Raw genomic sequence first — 16,030 nt, forward strand, 5'->3', positions numbered from 1 at the left:
TCTTGGTTGTTGTGAATAGTGCTGCAATAAACATGGGAATACTGGTATCCCTTTGATATACTGATTTTCTTTCTTTTGGATAAATACTTAGTAGTGGGATTGTTGGATCATATGACACTTCTATTTTTAGCTTTTTAAGAAACTTCCGTGGCTATACTAGTTTACATTCCCTCCATGAGTGCATAAGAGTTTTCTTTTTCTCCCCAACCTCACGAGGATTTTTTCCTTTTGGTTTTTTTGTTTTTTGGTTTTTTTGATAGTAGCCATTCTGTGGTGAGATGATACCTCATTTGGGATTTTGTTTTCATTTTTCTGTTAGTGTTGTTGAGTACTTTTCCATACATTTGTGGACATTCGTATGTCTTCTTTTTAGAAATGTCTATTTAAATTCTTTGTCCACATTTCAGGGGGGATTATTAACTATTTTTACTGTTGAGTTGTTTGAGTTCCTGGTATATTCTAGATATTAGACCTTTCTCAGATGAATAGATTTGTAAATATTTTCTCCCAGTCTACAGTTGTTGGTTGTTTCCTTCACTCTGTTGATTGTTTCCTTTGTTGTGAAGAAACCTAGTTTTAATATAGCTTTACTTATCTATTTTTGTTTTTATACCTGTGCTTTTTTTTGCATATGCCCGTGATAACTTAGCTATGAAATCTTTGCCTTGACCAATGTCCTGAAGCATTTTCCCTATATTTTCTTGTAGTAGTTTTATAATTGTGGATCTCATGTTTAAGTCTTTAATCCATTTTGAGTTGATTTTTGTATATGGTGAAAGAGAGGGACCTGGTTTCATTCTTCTTTTTACAGATACCCACTTTTCCCAGCCCCATTTGAAGAGAGGGTTCTTTCCCCAGTGTATGTTTTTGACACTTTTGTTGAAAATCAGGTGTCTGTAAATATGTGGATTTATTTCTGCGTTCTCTATTCTGTTCCATCGGTTTAATTTTCTATTTTTATACCAAGACCATGCTCTTTTGGTTACTGTAACCTTGCAATATATTTTGAAGTCAGGTGGAGTGATGCCTCCAGCTCTGTTCTTTTCCCTCAGGCTTGGCTTGTATAGTCTAGCTTTTTTGCAGTTCCATATGAATTTTAGGATTGTTTTTTCCATTTCTGTGAAGAATGTTATTGGTGTTTTTTTGTTGCGAGTTATAAAGGGCATTTTATTTTTATCTTATTTATTCTTTCTCTTTCTTAACTTTTAGATTCAGGGGGTACGTGTGCAGGTTTGTTACACAGGTATATTGCATAATGCTTAGGTTTAGGGTGCAATTGAACCTATCACCCAGCTAATGAGCATAGTACCCGGCATGTCATTTTTCAACCATTGTCCCAACCCAGTCCCCCTTCTTATAGTCCCCAGTGTCTATTGCTCCCGTCTTTATGTCCTTGTGTACCCAATGTTTAGCTCCCACTTATAAGTGAGAACATGTAGTATTTGGTTTCTGCATCAGTTTGCTTAGGATAATGGCCTCCAGCTGCATCCATGTTGCTGCAAAGGACAGTACTTTGTTCTTTTTATAGTTGCATAGTATTCCATATTGTATATGTGCTACATTTTCTTAATCCAATGCATCATTGATGAGCTTCTGGTTTTATTCCATATCTTTGCTATTGTGAATAGTGCTGCAGTGAACATTAGGTGCATGTGTCTTTTTGGTAGAATGATTTTTTCGTGGTGGGGAGTGGGTATTTAACCCACTAATGGGATTGCTGGGTTGAATGGCAGTTCTACTTTTAGTTCCGTGAGAGAAACCTCCAAACTGCTTTCCACAGTGGCTGAACGAATTTACCATTTTCTCCAATAGTGTACTGGAATTCCCTTTTCGCTGTAGCAGCTCTGCCAAAATCTGGGTTGTTGTTGCTAATTTTTTGACGTTTTAGTAATAGCCATTATGTCTGATGTGAGATGGTATGTCATTGTGGCTTTGATTTGCTTTTCTCTGATGATTAGTGATGATGAGCATTTTTTCATACGTTTGCTCTCCACTTTTATGTCTTTTTTTGAGAAGTGTCTGTTAATGTATTTTGCCCGCTTTTATATATTTTTTTAAATTCTTGTTTGTTGATTTACGTTCCTTATAGGTTCTGGATATTAGAACTTTGTTCAATGTGTAGCTTGTAAATACATTCTTTCATTATTTAGGTTTCCTATTTAGTCTCTTGATTGGTTCCTTTTCCTATGCAGAAGCTCCTTTGTTTAACTAGGTCCCAATTTTTCATTTTGACTTTTGTTGCAATTGCTTTTGAGGGCTTATTCATAAATTATTTTCAGAGGCTGATTTCAAATAGTGTATTTCTTAGGTTTTCTTATAGGATTTTTATAGTTAGAGGTCTTTCAAGAGTATAATTCAGCTTTCATTAATTTTTGTATGTGGTGATAGCTAGGGGTCAAGTTTCATTCTTCTGTGTGTGGATAGCCAGTCATCCCAGCACCATTTATTGAATAGGGAGTCCTTTCCCCGTTGCATATTTGTGTCGGCTTTGTCAAAGACCAAATGGTTGTAGGCATGTGGCTTTATTTCTGGGCCCTCTGTTCTGTTCCATTGGTCTATGTGTCTGTTTTTGTGCCAGTACCGCACTGATTTGTTACTGTAGCCTTTGTTTACTGTAGTATAGTTTGAAGTTGGGTAATGCAATGCGTCAGGCTTGGTTCTCTTTGCTTAGGATGGCTCTGGGTGTTTGGGCTCTTTTCTGCTTCCATATGAAATTTTAGAATAGTTTTTTCTAATGCTGTGAAAAATGGCATTAGTAGTTTGATAGGAATGGTGTTGAATCTGTAGATTGCTTTGGGCAGTATGGCCATTTTAATGCTATTGATTTTTCCAATTCATGAGCATGGAATGTTTTTCCATTTTTTTGGTGCCATCTATTTGGCGTCATTATTTTTTTCAGCAGTGTTTTGTAGTTCTCCTTGTAGCCACCTTTAATCTCCGTAGTTAGATGCATTCCTAAGTATTTTGCTTTTTTGTGTGTGGCTATTGTAAATGGGATTACATTCTTGATTTCTCTCTCAGCTTGAACTTTATTGGTATATAGAAATGCTACGGATATTTTTACACTGATTTTTGTGTCCTGACTGAAGTCATTTATCAGTTCCAGGATAAATTGGCAAACTCTTTAGAGTTTTCTAGGTATAGAATCATATCATCAGCAAAGAGAGAGAGTTTGGCTTCTTTTCTTTTTGGATGCCTTTTCTTTCTTTCTTTTTCCTGATTGCTCTGGCTAGGAGTTCCAGTACTATGTTGAATACATGTGGTGAGACTGGGCATCTTTGATCTTGTTCCACTTGGCAAGGGGAATGCTTCCAACTTTTTTTGTTCTTTTTTCTTTAATTTTTTTCTTTACTATTTCATAGAGACAAGGTCTCACTGTGTTGCCCAGGCTGGTCTCAGACTCCTGGCCTCAAGTGATTCTCCTGTCTTCGCCTCCCAACATGCTGGGGTTACAAGCATGAGCCACTGCACTTAGCCCCCACTTCCAGCTTTTGCCCATTCTGTATGGTTTTAGCTGTGGGTTTGTTATAGAGTGGCCTTTATTATTTTGAGGTCTGTTTCTTTGATGCCTAATTTGTTGGGTGTTTTTTTCATGAAGGGATGATGGATGTTATTGAAAGCTTTTTTGCATCTTTTGAGATGATCATATGGTTTTTCGTTTTCATTCTGTTTATGTGGTGAAACACATTTATTGATTTGTGTACTTCGGACCAATTGCATCACAAAAATAAAGCTGACTTGATTGTGGTGAAGTAAGTTTTTGATGTGTTGCTGGATTTTGTTTGCTGACACTTTATTGAGGACTTTGGTGTCTACATTCATTGGGGGTATTGGGCTGTAGTTTTCTTTATTCATTGTGTCTTTGCTGACTTTTAGTATCAAGATGATGCTGGCATCATACAATGAGTTAGGGAGAAGTATCTCCTCAATATTTTGGAATAGTTTCATCAGGTTTGTTAACAGCTCTTCTTTGTATGTCTGGTAGAAATTGGCTATGAGTCAGTCTGATCTGAATCTGTTTTTGGCTAGTAGGTTTTTTATTACTGATTCAATTTCAGAGCTTGTTATTTGTTCATGATTTCAATTTCCTCCTGGTTCAGTCTTTGCTGGTTTCCAGGGATTTATCCATTTCTCCTCCATATTCTAGTTCGTGTGTATACAGTGGTGTTCATTGTAGTCTCTGAGGATCTTTTGTATTACTATGGGATTGGTTGTAATGTCGTCTTTGTTGTTTCTGATTGTGCTTATTTAGATGTTCTCTGTTATTTCTTTATTTATTTATCTAGCTAGTAGCCTATCAGTATTTTTATCCCTTCAAAAAGCCAACTTTTGGTTTCATTGATCCTTTGTATGGATTTTTGGGCCTCAAGTTTTCTCAGTTGTGCTCTGATTTTAGTTATTTCTTTTCTGCTGCCAGCTTTGGGGTTATTTTGTTCTTGTTTTTTAGTTCCTTTCGGCACAGTGTCAGATTGTTAATTACAGATCTGTCTAACTTTTCAACTTATTTGTTTTGCACTATAAGCTTTCCTCTTATGCTGCTTTTGCTGTATCCCAGAAGTTTTGGTATGATGTTTCTTTTTGCTTATTACAAATCATTATTTGATTTCTGCCTTAAATTCTTTCTTTTCCCAAAGTCATTTAGGAGCCAGTTGTTTGATTTCCATGTAATTGTGTGGTTTTCAGAGATCTTCTTGGTATTCATTTCTATTTTTATTGCACGGTGGTCCGAAATAATGGTGTTGTGTGATTTCATTTTTAAAAAATTTATTATGACTTGCTTTATGGTCAAACATGTTGTTGATCTTGGAGTATGTTCATTGCGCAGATGAGAAAAAAGTATATTCTGTGGTTGTTTGGTGGAGTATTCTGTAGATGTCTGTTAGGTCCAATTAGTCAAGTGTTAAATGTAAGCCCAGAATTTCTTTGTTAGTTTTTTGTGTCGATGATTTGCCTTAACACTATCAATGAGGTGTTGAAGCCCCCCACTGTTATTGTGTGACTGAGTCTTTTGGTAGGTCTGGAAGTACTTGGTTGTTTTTGAATGTGGGTGCTCCAGTGTTGGGTGGGTATGTATTTAGGATAGGGATGTCTTCTTGGTGAAGTGAGTCCTTTATCATTGTGTAATGCCCTTCATCCTTTTTTGGCTGTTGTTGGTTTAAAGTCTGTTTTATCTAAGAATAACAACCCCTTGCTTTTTGCATTTCATTTACATGACAGATCTTTGTCCATCCCTTTACTCAGAGCCTGTGGGTGCCATTACAGGTGAGATGTGTCTTTTGAAGATAGCAGACTGTTGGTTCTTGTTGGTTTGTTTTATTTTAGTTCAACTTGCCACTTTGTGCCTTTTAAGTGAGGCATTTAGACCATTGAATTCAATATTAATATTTATATGTGAGATTTTGATTCCGCCATGATGTTTTTAGCTGTTTGCTTTGTACTCTCGATTGTGTAGTTGTGTAATAGGGTCTGTGGGCTATGTACTTAAGTGTGTTTTTATGGTAGTGGGTATTGTTCTTTCTTTTCCATATTTAGAACTCCTTAAGAATCTGTTGTAAGTCTGGTCTAGCGGTAATGAATTTCTTTAGTGTTTGTCTGGAAAAGATTGTATTTCTCTGTCACTGATGAGGCTTAGATTGGAGTGATATGAAATTCTTGGCTGAAATTTCTTTAAGGATGCTGACAATAGGCCCCACTTTCTGGCTTATAAGGTTTTTGCCAGAAAGAGGTCAGCTGTTCACCTGATGCAGCTGTTCTAGCTGCCTGTGAGATTTTTCCTTTCATATTCCTTTCATGTTGACCTTGGAAAGTCTGATGGGCTGTGTATCTTGGGGATGGTTGTAGAGGTTCTCTGAATTTCTTGAATTTTTCCATCAACCTCTGTAATGAGATTGGGGATATTTTCAGGGACTATATCCTCAGATATGTTTTCCATGTTGCTTACTCTTCTTCTCTCTCAGCCATGCCAATGAGTCATAGATTAGTGTCTTTACAAAATCCCACATTCCTCAGATGTTTTGTTCATTTTTAAAATTGTTTTTTCTTTATTTTTGTCTGACTGGGCTGACTCAAAAGACTGGTCTTTGAGCTCTGTAATCCTTCCCTCCGCTTGGTCTCATCTGGTTTTGAAGGTCCCTCCTGTGTTGAATTTTGCAGCTCCAGGAGTTCAATTTGATTCTTTTTAAAAATGGCTCTGTCATGTTTCAACTTTTGGATGTTTATACTGGCTTCCTTGGATTGGGTTTCAACTTTCTGTTTAATCTCATTGAGCTTTGTTGCCACTGAGATTCTGAATCACATGTCTGTCATAAAGCATGTCATTACACTTTAATCTGGTGAGAATTTATTGCCAGGGAGCTAGTGTGATTTTTTGGAGGTAATGAAATGCTCTGATTTGTTGAATTGCTAGAGTTCTTGTGCTGATTATTCCTCATCTGAAAATGCCGATGTTTCTTTATCTTTTTGAAATTCCTGTCATTCGGATGGGGATTTTTGTTTTTATGTTCTTTTCTTTCTCTTGAGGGTTTGTGGTGTGTATTGTGTATAGTTGATTGGCTTTTTTTCTGGGTAGTTTCAGATGGCCAGGACTCTACACAGGTTCCTTCCTTGTGGCTACTTTCCTGCATTGGGTTTCACAGATGTGTGTTGAAGGTATATAATGATTTTTGTTTGGTGGTGTAATTCAGTCTGCAATCCAGGAGTTGGTGCTCTAGAGTACGGGCTGGCATGCCTCTTTTCTATTTCAGCATATTGGCAGCAGTGCTCTGGGGAAGGGGGAGAAGTAGGATTGAGAAGGCGAGAGATAACCCCCTCACCAAATCAGTTCCTGGAACTTGGGAGAGCCCCCTCCAATCACTGGTGCCACACCTGAATTTTGAGGGCTGCACACCTCCCACCCTTAGGGTGGTGGCCCAAGCCAAAAGTTAGGTTGCCGACAGACCTACAACTCTCTGGGGATGTGCTGGTCATCTGGGCTTGGTAGAGTCAGAGCAGGTTGTAGAGTATGTCTGCGGATCTGCGGGTGGTCTGTTGATATAATGTGGGTCAAGGGGGGAGGATCCCCGGGCAGGACTGTGGTTCTGTGGGTGTGCACCTGGTGTGGTGCCTGCAGCCCAGGGTTTTTTGCCCAGCAGACAGCTGTGGGGACCACTCAGCTCTCACTCACCCAACCAGGCCTCCCTCCAGTGTCTGCCCCCAGGGCAGGCCCAACTAGGTAGTTTTGTCCCCCAGCCTTCCGTGCCCAGATCAACTGGACTGTTAGCTGTTTCAGGCAGTGGTGTTCCCTCAGGCAGAGGCTGTGGACAGACAGGTTACACCCTTCCCGGACAGGTCTTGTAGAACAGGGTCCCCAATTCCCAGGTGGCAGACCGGTACTGGTCTGTGGCCTGTTAGGAACTGGGCCGCACAGCAGGAGGTGAGGGGAGGGCTGGAGAGTGAGCATTACCACCTGAGCTTCGCCTCTTGTCACATCAGCGGTGGCATTAGATTCTCATAGGAGCCCAAGCCCTGTTGTGAACGGTGCACGTGAGGGATCTAGGTTGCGTGCTCTGTATGAGAATCTAATGCCTGATGATCTGAGGTGGAAGAGTTTCATCATGAAACCATCCCCACCCCCGCCGTCTGTGGAAAAACTGTTTTCCACAATGCCAGCACCTGGTGCCAAAAAGGTTGGGGACTGCTGTTGTAGAGGGAACTCACCCAGCTCCCACACTGGCATATGAACTTGGGCCCTTTCTTCTCGGCATTGTGAGAGAGGAAGCTACTCCTCTTCTTGAGCTCAGGCCACAGATACCAGCTCAGTATACTTGAGCAGTGTGCTTGAATCCTGGGGGTATTGAGACCAGGTTCATGACTTTGTCTTCTGGTCCCATGGGGTTGGGCATTGGCTGTGCTGGGGGTGGGGGCTGAACTGCTCCCAGGCCTCTGGCAAAGCACTCAGATGGGGCAGTGGAGGCTGTGCTGTGTGCTTACGCCTGCGTGAGTAGCTAGGCAGGGGCCTTGGGAGGGGCTGGTGGACAAGAAGGTACACAGACCAGATATGCTGCAGTCCCGTGGTAAATGCAGCCCTACTGTGTTCTGGCCTGGCAGTAAACAGGAGCTAGAGTCACTCAGAGCAAGATGGAGAGCCTTGGGGAATGGGTGCCTATGGTCATGTTTTGCTGCAGCTGTACCAGGTGCAAAACCTTCTGGGCTGTATGCAGGTTTGAGCTCTGCCTTTGCCTATTCTCCAGCCAGTTCCTCTTGCCAGTTCAGATGTCTGTGTGGGTCCAGGGATCTCTGGGAGCTAGTATCCCAGAGTTCCTTGGTGGGAGTGTGGTGCTGCACAGTTCCTTCACTCACCCTTTCCTTAGTTTCTGGATTGGGGAGCAATCCTAGTGCTTAGTGATTCTGTGCAGGCTTCCCAGATTTCTTCCTCTTCAGCCTTGATGCCTGCATTACCTATCAAATTTCAGTGTTTTCTCTCCAAAGACCTGCTCGAAGTGTGATAATTTACTTAATATTTTGGTTTCTCTCTCACAGAGAGGCATTTCCTGGCTGCATGTGGTGACCATCTTGTCTTCCCCTAAAAACATCAAAATTGGTATTTAATAGAGCTTGCATTCAATCTGTAGACCACTTTCAGTAATAAGGTTATTTAACCAATATTCTTCCAGTCCGTGAGCATGCAATATCTTTCCATATTTGTGTCCTCTACAATTTCTTTCATCGGTGTTTTGTAGTTTTTTTTTTTTGTAAAGGTCTTTACAAAATCTCTCTGGTTAACTTTATTCTGAGGCATTTTATTATTTTGTAGCTGGAGTAGTGGGACTGCCTTCTTGATGTCTTTTTATGCTAGTTGATTAGTAGTGTATAGAAATGTTACACATGCTATTGGCATTATTTTTGTATGCTGATTTTGTGGTCTGCACCTTTGCTGAATTCTTTAGTTTTAACAGGCTTTTTTGGTGGCATGTTTATGGTTTTCTGTGTATGAGATCAGGTCATGTGCACAGGGAGACAATTTGACTTTCTGTTTTCCAATCTGGATCCCCTTTATTTCTCTGACAATTTTTGTATCTGTGTCCTTCAGGGATATTGGCACGTAGTTTTCTTTTGTTGTTGTGTCCGTGTCTGGGTTTGGCCTTAGAGTAATACTGACCTTTAGGATAAACTAGGAAGATTTTGGAATAATTTATGAAAAATTGGTGTTAGCTTTTCCTTAAAAGTTTAGTAGAATTCAGAGTAACTTATCCAGTTTTAGACCTTTCTTTGTTGGTAAACTTTATTCCTGATTCAATTACATTACTGTTATTGGTCTGTCCAGGTTTCCATTTCTTCTTGGTTCACTCTTGCTGGTTATGCATTTCCAGGAATGTATCCATTTTCCCTACGTTTCCAGTTTGTTGGCATGTAGTTGTTCATAATAGTCTCTTATGACCCCATGTATTTCTTTGCTATCTCCTTTTCTGTTTCTCTATGTACTTGAGTTTTCTCTTTTTTCTTGTTTAATATAGTTTGCAGTTTTGCTTTATTACTCTACCTCATTCAGTTCTGCCCTGCCTTTATCATTTCTTTCCTTCTACTACATTTGAGTTTTGGGTCTGTTCTTGCTCTTTTGGTTTCTTCAGGTGTGTTTTTAGGTTGTTTATTTGAAGTCTTTCTCTTTTTTGGATGTAGCTGTTAATTGCTATAAATTGCCCTCTTAGTGCTTCTTTTGTCACTTTCTATAGGGATTGATTTTTTCCCCATTTTCATTTGTTTCAAAGTATTTTAAATTTTCTTTCTTAATTTACTGATTGGCCCAGTTGTTCATTCAGGAGCATGCTGTTTAATTTCCATGTGTTTGTACAGTTTACAAAGTTTTTGTCGTTATTGATTTCCATTTTTATTCCATTGTGGTTTGAGAAGATATTTGATATGAGCTTTTAAACCCAATATATGGTCTATTCTGGAGACTGTTCTATGTGCTAATGAGAAGAATGTGTATTCTGCAGCTTCTTAATAAAATGTTCTGTAAGCGTCTGCTAGGTCCATGTGGTCTATAGTGCAGGTTCATTTCGATGTTTCTTTGTTGATTTTCTGTTTAGATGATCCCTTCAATGCTGAAAGTCAGATGACGGAGTCCCCATCTATTATTGTACTGGAGGCTATCTGTCTCTTTAGTTTCAGTGATGTTTGCCATATATATCTGTGTGCTCAGGTATTGAGTATATATATATATATATATACCTTTATGACTGTTGTATCCTCTTGCTGAATTGATCCTGTTATTATTATATAATGACCTTCTTTTTCTCTTTTATGTTTTTTTTTAAATTAAGATCTATTTTGTCTGATATAAATATAGTTACTCCTGTGTGCTTTTGGTTTCCATTTGCATGGAATATCCTTCCATCCTTTCACTTGCAGTCTATGTGTCTTTACAGGTAAAGTGAGTTTCTTGTAGGCAGCGTATTATTTGGTCTTTTTTTTTAATCAATTCAGTCTATCTCTATCTTTAATTGGGGAATTTAAATCATGTATATTCAAAGTTTTTATGATAAGTGAGGACTTACTCATTTCATTTTATTAATTGTTTAGTGATTGTTTTATCTATCATTTGTTCCTATCTTCCTCTTTTATTGTTTACCTCTACAATTTGCTGGTTTTCTGTAGTGATAATGTTTGATTCCTTTCTCTTTTTCATTTCTGTGCCTGCTCTACCAGTGAGTCTTACAGTTTTTTGATTTCATGGTGGTAGACGTTGTCTTTTTGCTTCCAGATTGAGGACTCCTGTAAGTATTTCTTGTAGGATCAGTCTAGTGGTGATGCATTCCTTCAGATTTTGCTTGTCTGAGACGTTATTTCTTTTTCAGTTCTATTTATTTATTTATTTATTGGAGACAGAGTCTCACTCTGTTGCCCTGGCTGGAGTTCAGTGGCATGATCTCAGCTTACTGCAACCTCTGCCTCCCAGGTTCAAGCAATTCTTGTGCCTCATCCTCCTGAGTAGCTGGGACTACAGGCATGAGCCACCATGCTTGGCTAATTTTTTGTATTTTTAGTAGAGATGGGGTTTTGACATATTTCCCAGGCTGGTCTTGAACTCCTGAGCTCAAGCAATCCCCCCACCTTGGCTTCCCAAAGTGCTAGGATTACAGGGATGAACCACTGCACCTGGCCCCTTTTTTTCAGTTTTAAAGGATAGGTTTGCTAGTGTAATATTCTTGATGGGCAGTCTTTTTCTTCCTGCATATTAAATATATCATCTCATTCTCTTCTATCCTCTAAGGTTTCTTCTGACAAATATGCTATTTGATATGGATTCCCTTGTATGTAACTTGGTGTTTTTCTCTTGCTCTTTGTATTTGACTTTTGACATTAGACTCTGATGTGCCACAGAGAAGACATTTTTTATTGTATTTCTTTGGGTGTATCCAGATGTTTACATCTCTCACAAGACTTGGGAGTTTTTCAGCTATTATTTCATTAGATAGGTTTTCTGTGCCTTTTCCTATCTCTTCTATTTCTGCAACTCCCAATATCCGAAAAAATTTTGGCTCATGATGGCCCATGTATCACATACACTGTCTTCATTCTTTTTATTTTCTTTTTGCTTTTTGTTTGCCTGACCTCATATAAAGACCTCTCTTCAAGTTCAGAAATTCATTCTTCTGCTTGGTCTAGTCTATTGCCAACATTCTCAGTTGTTTTTATTTTATGTATTGAATTCTAAGTTCCAGAATTTCTGTTTGGTTCCTTTTAATGCTATCTTTTTCATTGTTGAATTTCTTATTTAGATCATAAATTGTTTTCCTGATTCATTTGTATTACCTATCTTTCCTATCAGGAATCTTTCCTGATTCCTTTGTATTATTGTGTATCTTACTATGTTTCCTTAAGATCATTATTTTGAATTTTATAGGTTTTGTTTTCTTTGGGATCTGTTACTGGAGAATTACTCTGTTCCTTTGGAGGTGTCATGTTTCTTTGATTTTTCATACTTCTTGTGTCCTTAATGTTGACAACTGTGCAGCTGGTGTAACAGTCACTTCATCTAGTTTTAGGGGTTGACTTTTTTCTGTAGATGTATCTATGTTGTTGGTTGAGTATGGTGCTCTGGCTTTGATGATGGGTGGGTGCATTGGTGTAGTCTCCATATACTTATGCTTTCTTCTGCTGTAATCAACATCAGTGTCTGTAAGTTCCTCAGTGGCTTAAACGGTGTGGTTGTTAGTAGCAGGGGATGCTGTGGTGAGGCCTTGATGGTGATGGGGAGGACAGCAGGCCAGTCCTCAGGCGCATTGATGGCATACGTAAGGATGTATGTGTGATTGGCAGCACCAGGCCATGCATCCCAGTTTTTGGTGGCAGTGGTTACCTGAGTGGGCTGGCCCTTGGGCCTCCAGGTGGTGTGCGGTGGGATCAGAGGTGGCAGTAGCAGGCCAGCCCAAAGGACCTTGGTGACACTTGTGGCACTGGAGATGACAGTAGCAGCTGGGGGCCGGACCTTGGATCCCTTGGTAGCATGCATAGGCACTGGGTAGTGGTGAAAGCAGGCTGCGTGGGCATTTCCCTGGCCCCCTATGAGGAACATTTAGGTGGGTACCTAAGGCAGTGTGTGGAGCAGGCTTGTCCACAGGTTCACTGAAGACATGTGCAGGAGCCTTTGCCAGTGGCTGGTGAGGCAGCCCTGTCTTTATGCTCCTGGATGCCATGTTCAGGTGCCTATGGGGCAGTAGGACTCTCCTTGGTATTAGTGGTAGACGGGGCCTGGGTAAAGGCACACAGGCCTGGGTGGGGTGGGCTGCTCCTCAGGGTCCTGGACAGTGTATTTGAGCACTGATAGCAACAACAGCAGCAGCAAGCAAAGTGGCCTTGTCTTCAGGCTCTCATATGGCTCACATGGGCACTGCCCCTGGTGGGTGTGGCAGGGTTGTTCTCAGGCTCCTGCATGGTACACTTGAGTGGGCCAGTCCTCTGGCCTCCTAAAAGTAGTACAGGTATGCACAGCACTGCCACTGAAGGGGATAGGGCTGCTGTTGGTGGCAGTGGTGTCAGTCAGGTGGCTCCTAGGCTCTAGAGAGCACACACTTAGGATCCCTTTGATCTAGAGTAGTTTCCCTGGTAGGCTATTAGGTGACCATCTATTTCCACAGGTATATGGTGCTGTGGGGCTAGGGATATGGGGGAATTGGTCCTGGCTTTGAGATGATCCTGGCTGGGCTGGCTACCTCAGTTCCCTTTCCTTCTGTCATCAGAGGATCCCTATCAATTTCCTGCTGAATTCCAGTATACTCTCTTTGATGTTTTCCTCAAGGTGTGGTTGCCTACTTGCTGTTTTGGTTTTTCTTTTGGAAAGAGGTGAGTGCTGGGTATTCCCAGTCAGCCATCTCAATGACGTCTCTGTCTATGCTGTGCATATTAAGGAATGTATAGACATGTTTTAAAACCTGCCCAATTGACCCTATAACTATAATTTAAAAGATTTCTACCACTGGAAAAACACACTAATTTCTAGTTATTACCTCCCACCCCACACACAGGTTTTATTTAATGTGGCAGCAGGCTCAGGCTTAAAGTGCAAGACCCTAACCTCCCACCACACACACACAAGTTTCATTTAATATGGCAGCAAGCTCAGGCTTGAAGTGCAAGATCCTACCATCTTTATCACATCCAGTAGGGATGCACCCCGGGTTGTGGTTTCTGTGGTATAACCCCTTGAGTGCATTTCTTGTCAACACAAAGACTTAAGAACTAAAGGGACAAGTTGCCTACCACTCACCCACCCAGCATTCTCCTAAACTGCCAGAGACCCTCCTATTGAACAGAGAGAAAATGAGAGTCACAAAGGAAATACTAGACCATGGCAATTCTGAAATACAGCCTGATGTGTGCTTCCACTTACTTGATTTGGACTTCATGGGAACCGTCCTCTGGCTTTTTGTGGTACCTTCTTGGCTCTTTGTTGTATCCTTCTCATAAGCAATGACCTGTGTTTTCAGCTAAGTAGTTTCTTCGGCCAGCTTCCTCCCTGTAGAACTTCTTAGGTCCTAAGGCCTCTTTTCATTTTTACTGTCTTGGTGTCTTTTAAGCCAAGCTAGCAAGCAGTGCTATTGTTACTGTAATTCTCTTAGAGTCTCTTGTGAATTTTACTTGAGTTCTTGGCATTGGAAAAACCACTTGTCCAGATCTCTTTGAGATAAGCACTTCACCTTATGCTTCCTGTGAAGGAAGTACACTGTTTTGTGTAGTAGGACAGTGCCTTAAGGTGCGTATACCCTTAAGATCTTTAAGGGAATTTGAGGCACCAGCTTAACTCTTTCTGAGGTCTTTAAATAGGGTCTTACACTGACAGTCTTGGCTTCACCTTCAGACTTTCTCCTGGCAGCACCCTGGATTGATCTTATCTCAGAGGCCATTTATCTCAGCAATACAGGTGCTCCTCAGATTAGGATGGGTTTGTGTATGGATGACATTTGCATTTGTTATGTCTGATATTTGCAATTTATAGGCCATCATAAATTGCAAGTATCAGAAGTTGTGAGTGGGTTTTCCTTTTATGATAATTTCCATTTACAGTTACTTTATCCTGATGTAACCACCCCTGTAAGCCAAGAGGCTTACACATATCATTTCATTACTCAACACGTATCATTTTCACAGTATTATAAAAAGTCAGAAAATGGTGAGTCGAACCATGCTAAGTCAAGGACTGTCTATATTTGGGAATCTGACCTGTGGAGAGGCTATAAAAAGGAAACAGATACTTGAACCCAGAAACTCCTGGTTCCTTTATGTGTAGTAGTCTTTCTTTAGCTTATCTCTTGCATTGGTTTTTCTTTCAGCGGCTGTGTAGTAACAGTGCCCTTTCCTTCAGGTTCCAGTATCATTTTCTTCACTATCCTTGAAGCCCTTCCTACCAGCTTCTTCAAGGACCATCAGGCTTCCACTAACAGTCTCTTTAAAACTCTTCTTGTTTCTATGCTTATTCTTCTGTAGGTCCTTTCAGCTTCTGCTTAGCTCCTGGTCCAATGGTAATCCTACATGTTTTAGTAGTTTTTGTTGTTTTGTTGTTGTGCAAGTGTCAATATCTGTATCAGTTATTTCTTGGTATATAACAAAATGCAGTGTCTCAAAACAACATCTATTTTGTTCACAGTCTGCAGTTTTAGGCAAGGCTCAGTGGGGCCAACTCACTTTTTCTTTACTTGGCATTAGCTGAGGTGACTTAAAGCTGGGGACTAGAATCATCTAAAGGCTTGTTTATTCACCTGTGCAGCATTCGAAGCTGGCTTTTGGCTGGGACGTTAGGTAGGGAAGTCAGCTCGAACACCTACCTACGTGAGGATTCACGGTGTGGTTTGGGCTTTCTCATAGCATGTTGGCTGCATTTTAAGGACAAGCGTCCCTAGAGAGAAAGAGTCAGGTAGAAGCTGTGTGACTTTTTGTAACCAACCTTAGAAGTCACACAGCAGTTCTGCCACATTGTGTTCATGAGAAACCAGTTGTCAATGCCAGCTTGTATTCAGGAGAGGGAATGTCATGGGAGAAGTGGCAAGCAATTTGTAGATGTTTTAAAACCAACACTTCATTTACCTTTATAAAATAAAAAACAATCATAATTATTTCCTCTAAAGGAGGAAATTTTCTCCTTTAGGAAATTTCCAACTCAGCACCACTGAAATTTCAGTGCAATTTTTTGTTGTCATTGTTTAATGTGCTCCCTTATTTTGTATAAAGTAACAATGGATTACAAGGTTGTGCTACTGAAGTAAGGCATTTTTCTTCAGAAAAATGGTATGGATCATGCCATTGAACTTTTATACTGGGATATGTGATTGCTTCTTAACTCCAAGTATCATTAATCTTTGAAATTTAACTCAAATTAGCGTAAGACATTTGCAGTTCAGCAAAAGGCTTATGGTATTGGAATCCTTTTTTTTTTTTCAAAATGTATTATTTAGAGTCTTATTTTCAGAGTCTTATTATGGGAGCCATTTATTGACTCAGGCCCAAATAATTCAGTATGATACCCCTAAAACTTCTTTGCAAATTATGGAGAATGAGA

The 16,030-nt window shown here is 40.1% G+C and overlaps 1 protein-coding gene across 1 annotated transcript in view; it reads left to right on the plus strand.

Annotated features, from left to right (window-relative positions):
• CCDC144A (coiled-coil domain containing 144A) overlaps nucleotides 1–16,030 on the plus strand; it is a 75,962-nt gene that overhangs the window by 49,083 nt on the left and 10,849 nt on the right. The window lies entirely within an intron of this gene.

This window comes from Symphalangus syndactylus, chromosome 20 (assembly GCF_028878055.3).
Source record: "Symphalangus syndactylus isolate Jambi chromosome 20, NHGRI_mSymSyn1-v2.1_pri, whole genome shotgun sequence".
NCBI classification, from domain to species: domain Eukaryota; kingdom Metazoa; phylum Chordata; class Mammalia; order Primates; family Hylobatidae; genus Symphalangus; species Symphalangus syndactylus.